Source organism: Siphateles boraxobius, unplaced genomic scaffold (genome assembly GCF_051911475.1).
Source record: "Siphateles boraxobius isolate OS27281-9 unplaced genomic scaffold, OSU_SipBor_1 41, whole genome shotgun sequence".
Lineage (NCBI taxonomy): Eukaryota > Metazoa > Chordata > Actinopteri > Cypriniformes > Leuciscidae > Siphateles > Siphateles boraxobius.
In genome coordinates, this window is record NW_027509042.1 from 30,775,664 (window position 1) to 30,786,625 (window position 10,962).

Genomic DNA, 10,962 nt, shown 5'->3' on the forward strand with positions numbered 1-10,962 from the left:
ACGTCGCTACCTTGCTTTCACTCAAATGCATCACTATTCTTTCAGGTAAGTTGTTCTTAAAATCTTCCAACAATATCTGATTTCTCAAAGCCTCATAAGTAGATGTTTTATTGGCTGCACACCAGCGGTCAAATAAGGACTCTTTGTCCCTGGCAAATTCAACAAATGTTTTACTACCACTTTTTTAATAATTTCTAAATCGTTGTCTATAAGCCTCTGGCACCAGCTCATAGGCACGCAACACGGTAGCTTTAACCACATCATAATGTAAACTGTCCTCTATAGAGAGAGAGGCCACAACCTCCTGGGCCTTCCCAGTTAGCTTACATTGGAGGAGTAGAGGCCAGACCTCTTTTGGCCACTTTAGGGCAGCAGCTACCCGCTCAAAGGCAGAGAAGTATGAGTCTACCTCAGACTCACGATATGTGCTATATATATATATATATATATATATATATATATATATATATATATTAGATCAATATATATGTTTTCCTTAAAATTTTTGAAAACCTATGCAATATGATGGATCTCCACTCACAGACTGTTTTTAAATGGGGTTGGATAAATATGTATAAATGAACAGGCTTGCGATGTCAAGATTGCAATGCTGGAATGTGTGTGTGTGTGTGTGTGGGTGTGGGTGGCCCACGCGATTGAACAGTGTGTTACACATAAAAACATACTCCGTCATTTTCTTCATACAGGACATCATTCAAACTGCAAAGTGTTTACTTATATTTGTGTACACTCGCAATAAAACACAACATTGTGTTTTTGTTAAATAAATTAAAGTAATACATCCACCCGAAATGGCACTAATTTTAAAATTAAACTAAAATGCTCACGGCTGCACGGGCATTCATAACTGTGCGCGCCCACAGCAGAACCGAGTGAACATTGTTTAGTTCATTCCTACTTCCATAGGAATTAATTGAAAAAGCTCGCTCTACTCTGCACCATTATTAATGTCTTGTGTGGACGTCCGTATTTTACTTCCACTTCCAAGTTAGCGATTTTAAAGCTCCCAGCGGTGTCACACGCTGATTAACCGGTGGGAAAATATTCCCATAGTAACATCCCTAATATTATAAATAAATAAAATAGGCCTACCTGATTTTGAACACAAGAGGGCAGGATAGCACTATGTATGATTTGGATTTTTTTTTTTTTGACTAAACAACCATTCTGGCTGTTTTTAAACTTAAACATAGTTCAGTTCAGTTCAGTTTCAGTTCAGTTTATTTATTTTGTCATTGTTACAGAACAACGAAAAGTTGTTAGAGCAAAAAACAGACAGACAGGCATATAGTTTTAAGTTGTTCACCCTTTTACCTTATGAGTATGTGTCCTCATAAATTAAATTAAATTACCCATGACTTTGTACCTAATTTTAACCCCCCATAAATACAATACATACATACAAAATTAAAGTGCTATGTCCAGTAAAGTACATAATGCAATTAATAAATCTAGTAAAGGTAGGGCTGTTGGAGTGTTTTTGCAGCAATGCAAAGTCCAAATCACAGGTAGTGAGGTGTGCGGACAGAAACATTATGTCACAGAGGGATGTCCAATGGGGAGTGGAAGGGTAGACTTCTCATTAAGCAGCCTAACTGCATGGGGGTAAATTAAACATAATTCTTTAATTGAAAAAAATGAATAAAATGGGTTGATTTCTAATATTTGTATAATTTTATATAAAAATAAATGGTGTATAATTACATTTTAGAAAGATATGAGACATTTCCTGATTCTTTTTTTTTTACATTAATTTAATCCCTCACCATAGCAAAACCGTTTGAGATATTCAATATCCGTTCACAATTTAGCATCTTTAATGTATTTTCATCATGTTGAAAAAGTTTGGCGTGAATAAAATAAACTACTTAGGAGGAGTAGCTAAAAACTCAGAATCTGAAATCCACATTCAAACCAAAATATCTGACTTCCTCTTGGTCGTAGCTGATGACTGTAAATTAGAAAGTTGTCCGGCTCGAAGAGCACAATATACATACCGAGTTTTTTTACTGTAGATAAAACTAACCCCCCCCACATTTGTCAAAAGCATTTAGAAAGTGACACACTTCCTGCTGCCAGTTGGTGGCGCTATAACTTTGACTCACAATAGTCACATCCATGTGATCGGCCTCTTACAGTGAACACACTGCTGAAGTTTCATCATGATCAGTTCTATGCTGCATTAATGATGCATTAATGTATGCTGAAGTTATAACACACTTCCTGTTTCCATTATTCGCCATAAATTCGTTTCCTCGCCACGGCCAAATCGTTCGAGATATCAAAAATCCGTCTGCAATTTAGCATCCTCAATGTGTTGACCTCAAGGTGACCGAGTTTGGCAGTAAACGGATGCAATCTCTAGGAGAAGTACTTCAAATTCCAGAGCAAGCGTTCTCCAAACAACCCATAATAGCCGACTTCCTGTTGGGCTGGCGTAAAACTTGACCGAGGGAAAATTGTTCGGCCCGATGAGATCTATATGTGTACTGAGTTTCATATTAATTCATGCAAGCGTGTTTGATCTATGGACCAAGTTTTGGGGACCCCATTCAAGGGAGCGCTGTTGAGCCCCCCTGCCACGCCCGGGTACCAGCTTCAGCTCGGCCCTGATGGCCGTGGGCTCTGACCTGTGTGCAAAGTTTCAAGAGTTTTCAAGCACGTTAAGGGCCCCAAAAGCCCCTGAAACCTTGAACACCATTAAAAATATAGCTGCGAGCAGCGATTACAGGCCCAAGCCGGTGGCACCGCAACCCCGGTGCCTTTAGTTACCTAAAGGCACCGGGGTGGCGGTACCGCCGGCTTTGGCCCTTCATCGCTGCTCGCAGCTATATTTATATATATATATATATATAAAAAGCCGGTGGCACCGCCACCCTGGTGCCTTTAGGGTTATTGTGCACGACGTGACACAAAATATCTGCTGGCTATCTGCCGAACGGCTCTGGTAGTTCCGCTTCAGCACTGATGATGTTGTAGAAATAGTGCGCTCTGGTTGGTCTGGATTATTCGGGATTTTTTATTTTATACAGAAATAAGTTATTTATAATTCAGATGAGAATAAAGTTAGTGTTGATTAAAATGAAGGAAAACAAATATATTGATCTGAAATATAGCACATTAATTTTACATTTATTTAGGTTCAATTACCAAACATACAATCTTAATTTAATTTAAAGCAAACAATACATTTAAAAGATATGGGTTGTATGCACTTTTTTTTTAATAAAAAAAGATATATATCCAAAAAACAAGGCCTTAAAGGGTTAAACTCTTGTCACTGTAACAGACACAATCTCTCTCTCTCACACACACACACACAAACACACACACACACACGTCAAGTCACTTCCATTTTAGATGCAATATTGAATAAGCAGAAAATTCGGATTTTCTGCTCTGAAAATATAAATAAGCATAAAAATTGAATAAGGACTTTTAATATTCTAAACAGAATAAGCACTAGTCGCTAATGAATAAGTACTAGTACTTAATGGAATAGATACTAGTATCTAAAAAATAAGTACTAGTAGCATGAAAATAGAGACTAGTAGGTTAAAATGATAAAATGTTAAAACGGCTTGCCATATTGGCTCAGAGAGAGAGAGAAAATGACCTTTTAGATACTAGTACCTATTAATAACATCCTTATGTTATGTTAAAATACATTCACATAAACCTGCACAACAAGCAAATATCAATTAAAGCTGCTCAGTTTAAGTCAAGAAAGAAGTTTGGTCAACAGTAAAAAATATACAAGGCAACCAATTGCATTCAACAAAACATTTAATTATATATTATATCTAGGGAGAGGGTAGGTAAGTTTTCCTTGAATGTTCTGTCTTCAAAGAAACTTGTTGGACTTCCTACAGGCAGAGAAAGATAGCAGAAAGCCGGCCAGAAAAGGAATACAAGTGTTCACATGCAATAGCCATTACATTCTGTCCCCGAAGCTGATGACCTGGAGACCTGCTGGTGAATCGAGAATCAGTCAAATGCTTAGCCATACACTGATAACAAAAGCATTCAAACTCCACGCAATAAGTAAAACTATAGTTACTTATATTTGTGTGTGAGAGCATTCCCCTGCCAGAAGCAGAGCGTGTCATAGGCCCCAGAGGAGACTGGGTCTTGAAGAAAAGCCTGTTGCTGTTGGAGAGAACTGGTAGTGGTAAAGAAAGGAAACGGTGTTAAAGTTAATACATTGAAGGACAGATTAAATACACATTTAAAGCCTATGTTTCCTAAACATTTTCATGAGGTTGAAAGTACACACCTACAGTTAGGTCAATTGTCATGATTCTGCCCTCGTGTCCTTGATTTTCTCTAGTCTTGAGGCAGGATCATGACAGAATCATGTTTTGTGTGCAAGCACATGGTCTTGTGTTTTGAGCCATGTGCTTGTGTTGTCTCGTCACGTCACCCCGCCCCCTTGTTATCCTCGTCTCGTCATTATTGTCTAGTCAGTTTCACCTGTCCTTGTCTAGTCAGCTTCACCTGTCCTTGTCATTAGTGTCTCCCTATTTAATCCCCTTATGTTTGCTGTCCTGTGTCGGTACATTGTCTAACTTTGCGTGTTAATCCCTGTGAGTATATTGTCTGAAGACCTGTTTAATCAGTATTGTGAGTTTGTTTCCTGTCAAGTCAGAGTCTTTGTTTGTCATCGTGTCTTAGTCTTGTTATACTCTGCTCCAGTCCTGTTTAACCCCCTCGTGGGTTTTGTTTTCTGTTTTGGTCCAAAATAAATCATTTGAGTGTCATCTGCTGTCTGCGCCTGGGTTCTCCTTCCATCTTCATGACAGAATGTACCGACCAGAAAAGAACCCAGCAGACGTTCAGTCCTTCTCCGCTGATCTTTAGCCTTCTGACCCGGAACTGTGGTGGCCCGTGGCTATCTCTGACAGTTCCAATGGCAAGCTTCCTTTCCCTCCCCAGGGTGAGTTGACCCTGAAGAGGTACGCCCAGGTTGTTGAGGAGACGAGGTTCTTCCTGCCGGAGACCCTGGTCAACCGCTACCTCGTCGCGGGTCTCAAAGTCCTCCCTCCCCTTGCTGAACGAGAGAGTTTGGTCCGCCGTCCGTTTCGCCTCCGTGACCCAGAAGGAAGAAGAGGAGGAAGGGAGCCTCTTGTCCTCCGTCTCTGTCTCCCCCTGAGTCCGCGATCGCTGCCCCAGAGCCCGCTACTTCAAGCGCCGTCAATGAGCCCGCTACTTCAAGCGCCGTCCATGAGCCCGCAACTTCAAGCGCCGTCCATGAGCCCGCTCCAGCAAGCGCCGTCCATGAGCCCGCTCCAGCAAGCGCCGTCCATGAGCCCGCTCCAGCAAGCGCCGTCCATGAGCCCGCTCCAGCAAGCGCCGTCCATGAGCCCGCTCCAGCTAGCGCCGTCTATGAGCCCGCTCCAGCTAGCGCCGTCCCAGAATCTACTGAGAGACTTGCGGCCGATCTAGCCGCAAAAGAGGTTCTGAAATCGGTTTCTGCTCGTCAGGAGATGCCCATCTTCCTTGCTGCCAAGACCCTCTCTGATTATTTGTCTTGTCTAGCTAAAATCCTCGAAGTCCCTGTTTGTCCTGTCTTGTCTCCAGCCCCCGAGCCTGCCACTGTGATCGCTGCACCCAGTCCTGCCCCTTCGCCTGCTATGTCCCCCGTCAGGAGTCCCGTTTCCTCACCCTCTGTCTCTGAATCTGTTGCTGCTACCACTGAAGCAGTATCCCAGTCTGTCTCCACTAATTCCCGGACTGTTTCTCCATTCGTCCCTGTCTCCACCAGCCCCCGGACTGTTTCTCCGTTCGTCCCTGTCTCCACCAGCCCCCGGACTGTTTCTCCGTTCGTCCCTGTCTCCACCAGCCCCGGGACTGTTTCCCCGTTTGTCCCTGTTACCACTAGTCCCCGGACTGTTTCCCCGTTTGTCCCTGTCACCACTAGTTCCCGGACTGTTTTCCCTGTCGCCACTAAACCCCGTACTGTTTTGTCCAAGTCCCCCCCTCGTGTGTCCCCCTCCAAGCCAGCCCGGATTCCTCGTTCCCCATCCTCATCCCGTGGACCTAAGACCCCCAGCACACCCATTCACCCTGGACCACCCCCCATGAACTCTGTGTTTCCTCCACCACCTCTGCCTTGTTTTTTATTTTTAATGTTTCATCCTAACCCGGTTGTTGTGTTTTCGTGTTTGCCATTACTGTTATTTGTCATGTTTTGTTGGTTTGGTTCGATGTCTCAGTCTGTCATGTCCCGTGTTTAATGTCCCCTTGAGGAGCGTCTGGTAGCCGCTCCTTAAGGTGGGGGTTCTGTCATGATTCTGCCCTCGTGTCCTTGATTTTCTCTAGTCTTGAGGCAGGATCATGACAGAATCATGTTTTGTGTGCAAGCACATGGTCTTGTGTTTTGAGCCATGTGCTTGTGTTGTCTCGTCACGTCACCCCGCCCCCTTGTTATCCTCGTCTCGTCATTATTGTCTAGTCAGTTTCACCTGTCCTTGTCTAGTCACCTTCACCTGTCCTTGTCATTAGTGTCTCCCTATTTAATCCCCTTGTGTTTGCTGTCCTGTGTCGGTACATTGTCTAACTTTGCGTGTTAATCCCTGTGAGTATATTGTCTGAAGACCTGTTTAATCAGTATTGTGAGTTTGTTTCCTGTCAAGTCAGAGTCTTTGTTTGTCATCGTGTCTTAGTCTTGTTATACTCTGCTCCAGTCCTGTTTTACCCCCTCGTGGGTTTTGTTTTCTGTTTTGGTCCAAAATAAATCATTTGAGTGTCATCTGCTGTCTGCGCCTGGGTTCTCCTTCCATCTTCATGACATCAATACCTACTTGGACATTTGTCATGATTTCTGTTATTTTGACTCTACTCCTGTACATAATTTGAAATTAAATGAGAACAAAAATATCTATATACAAACCACTATTGTTATCAAATTGCTATTCTTACACAACAACATTATGGAAGAAGATGGATGATTATTTTGCTCATCTGACAAATTATGCAAATTAGGGAAAAGATAATTTTATATTTTTTTTTCATTATGATACCATATAAAGCTCAGCCATACATTCTGCTTTTATATGATGTTCAGGATTTTTTATACTGTCATTTTCACGTTTTAGCATTGAGGTATTATTTGTGGGGGTGCTGCTGTACTTATTTGCTTTATATCCAGATGTAGGCTATTTCTAATATTTCTATTTCGTACTTCGGAAACACTGAAAATGAATGGGGTTCAGTGCTGGAACTATCAGTGTTTGGAACTATCGGCTGCTCCACAACACGCGTTACTTCCACATTCCAAAGTTCCTATGGCGGTCTATGGGAGTGTCGCAACTCTGTTTTTCAACGGCTCTGCTGACAACCAACCGGAACCTAACTTTTTGTTTTTACGCCTAACCAAGATGTATTGGAGGTTACTGTGGAGAAGAGGATAAGTTCGAAATTAAAACTTGTCCTGCTTTTTGAAGGCTATCCAATACACAATTTGTTCAAAGGACTCAGAAAGCTCTTTCATCGAACGATTGTAATGCCCAGGGGCGTGGTAGCGGGGGGGAAAAGGGTACCGAGTACCCAGGGCCCGAGGCAGGGGGGGGGGTCCCTTAGAAGACGCCGAGCTTAAGTCAAAAGTCCGTCCAACCCCCTCCGTTGGAGAAGTCGCCGCACTCAAATCGAAAGTCCTTCTCCGTCTCTCTCACCCCCCCCCCCCCAACCCCCCCCCCCCCGTTGGAGAAGTCGCCGCGCTCAAATCAAAAGTCCGTCTCTCTAAACCGCACCACCCCCCCCCCCCCCCCCCCACCCCCGTTCAGATAAACCCCCCCGCGCTCAGATAAAAAGTACGTGGCGGGGGGCCCAGCTAGATGGTTTGTACCCAGGGCCCAAAATTGGGTACTACACCCCTGGTAATGCCTCGGCCTAGCGATCGCATGAGAAGGTCTTTTGTTCCTTCAGCGGTTAGATATTTTAATGAACATTGTTAATTTGAACTGTGAAATTGAATTTTTTTCACATTGTGTCTCCTAATCAGGGTATATTATTATTAGTTTTTTAATGCAGAATTATTTATCTGTCTGTTGTGTATTGTGTTCGTTGATGGCTGTATGGTTGGTGGCAAACCAGTTACCCTATCGGGATTAATAAAGTTTTTCAATTCAATTAAATTCAGTTACCTCTGTGATTTATAAGCTCAATAAACACACGTGTTCATCTGTCCCTGTAACATCCAGAAAAGATTCACGTTACCTGTGATTTATGTGCTCAATAATACATTTACATGTTGAGGTTGTTGCTAATGTGTTAACTCCATTTTTATCTAACATAAATGTTCCTCAATTTATCAACAGTACTAATTGGCAAATAAATTAGATAACTTATGTTTAGTAAATTTATTGATTTGTTTATTTACTTAAAGTACATTTATCTAATGTAAGCAGTATTGACAACAGTTAATTCTACATAATAGTACACATACATCACTCAGATGTCTATTTCATGTTGTGATGTGATCATCTGCAATACTTATTGAAGATTTTCCTGTCAGATGTAAATAGACATTTGAAATAAGCGTCTTTATACAGTGGTGGTCAGAATTAATGGCACTCCTGGTAAATATGATCAAAATTGCCTGTAAAAAATAAATCTGCATTGTTTATCCTTTTGATCTTTCATTAAAAAAAATTGCAAAAATCTAACCTTTCATTGAAGTAAAATAATTGAAATTGAAATAATCACATTATGAAATAAATGTTTTTGTACAAAACACGTTGGCCACAATTATTGGCACCCCTAGAATTTTTTACGAGTAAAATATGAAGTATATTGCCATTAATATTTACCTTTTTTTTAGCACGCCAGGGTGACTAGGAACATAAAATTGTCTAGCTATGACTTCTTATTTCACAGGAGTTTAAATATGAGGAAACACAAAGGCCAAATTCCCTTAATCATCCATCAAAATGAGTAAAACCAAAGAATATAGTTCTGATGTGCATCAAAAGATTGTTGAGCATTACAAAATAGAAAGTGGCTGTAAGAAAATAGCTAAAGAATTGAAAATCGTCTCGGTTACTTCCGTAACTTTGGTTTGCTGAGAAAAGGAACGAGTATTGCGTAAGGCTAGCTTACACTATGGGAAAACTCCTTTTCTTGAGAATATTGAAGCCAAATTTTTTAAAATGCAGTGCAGATGCACAGCAGAAACAGATGAACGCCTAGCGCGTTCATTGCCTGTGCTGCGGAAACTGCACGAACCTATGGCGAGGCGGCTCAGACGTGGGAACTAATCAGGCAGCTTCGCGCCCTGGTGCGTCAGAGCCTGCAAGTATGGGTGTGGCCTAAGCCTTTATATTGGCCCATTCAGCCAAAGGTAGTCCGATTTTGTCTCCTTCAGTGAACTCAATACTTCACTGATCTCTGGAAGAAGCTCCAGTGGAACAAGCCACCTGCTTGGCAGATCTGAGGACGCCGGCTACCTGGTCTTCACCAAACGCCACCTTCAGCCCGCTGTTCTGCTGTGCCATCCGGTGCGCTATATCCTTTTAACGCATTAGTGTGTTCGCCGCTGCCTCACACTTTTTCTAAAAGAGCAAATTTCCCGAGGCGTTGATTCAAATGCCTCGCACTAACTATGCCTCGTGTAGAGGCCACCTTTACGGCAGAGATTATCACATCCTCTGCACTTCCTGCCTGGGCCAGCACCACGCTGAAGCTGCACTCGCTAAGGGCGGCTGCCCTGAGTGCGACGTGATGGATCTCCCCACCCTGCGGGCTCGACTGACCGTTTTCGCCGAAGACGACCCTGCGACTCCCGCTCTCTCTCTCCCTTCTGCTGAGCCGCACAAAAAGAAGCGCCGTTCACAAAGGGCACCAGAGCGGACGGAAACGAGCAAACTCATGCCAGGCCAACCCCCGAGTACTCCGCTCTCTCCAACAAGCCTACGCGCAGCAGGCTGGATGAGTGGTTTCTGCAGGGGCACCGGAAGGCCCCTCTTCAGAGACCCGCCCCCTTTTTCCCTTAAGTTCATTATGAGCTGACTAAGTCGTGGATAGCACCTTACTCAATGTGCTTAAAGACTTCATTTTCCTCGACACTATCTACAGTAGACGGCACTCTGAAAAAGGGATACGAAGCGGTTCCTCCCCTCGAAGAAGTGGTGGATGCACACCTCTGCCCACCAACCGCTACAGGATGGAGGGCCAAAGCTTCACATCCACCGAAGCCCTGCCACTCCATTTCAGTGCTCTTCGGCCGTGCATACCCCGCCACTGGCCAAGCTGCTTCGGCGCTTCACACTATGGTTGTACTCCAAGTCTTTCAGGCCAAACTTCTCTGAACAGTGGACGAGTCTGGACCTGAATAAGAGGCTTTTAAGGATCTGTGCAGCGCCAAAGACCTGGCCCTGCGAGCCACAAAGTCTACAGCCCAGGCGATTGGATGAAGCATGGCGAACCTTACGGCGCTTGAACAGCACTTGTGGTTAAATTTAACTGACATGAAGGATGCAGACAGGTCGGCGTTTCTTGACTCCCCCATCTCCACCACCGGCCTGTTTGGCCCAGCAGTTAAAGGGTTCACGGAGCGCTACACAGAGTAGTGGAAAGTAGAGAAAGTAGAGAAAGACGGGCCCATTTTCTCAAAGCGAGTCGGGCTTTTACAGTTGTTACTTCCTCGTTCTGAAAAAGGATGGCGGCCTCAGACCCATCCTAGACCTCAGAGACCTGAACAAAGCGCTTATGATGCTTTAGGATGCTGACAACCAAACAAATCCTTGCGCAGATTCGCCCAGGGGATTGGTTTTTCTCAGTGGATCTTAAAGATGCTTATTTTCACATCCAGATATCGCTCCATCACAGGCCATTTCTCAGGTTCGCCTTCGAGGGGCAGGCCTACCAGTACACAGTACTACCGTTCGGCCTATCACTAGCACCTCGTACCCTGAGACAACGGGGAGTGCGAGTGTTGAACTA

At 43.6% G+C, this 10,962-nt stretch overlaps 1 long non-coding RNA gene across 1 annotated transcript; it reads right to left on the minus strand.

The window, feature by feature from the left end:
- Positions 1-3,789: 3,789 nt before the first annotated feature.
- On the minus strand, positions 3,790-4,288 carry LOC143707265 (uncharacterized). The gene is made up of 2 exons (XR_013193144.1): positions 4,082-4,288; positions 3,790-3,993 (listed from the first exon to the last, which is right to left on the minus strand). It is a non-coding gene; the product is annotated as an uncharacterized LOC143707265 (long non-coding RNA).
- Positions 4,289-10,962: the final 6,674 nt, after the last annotated feature.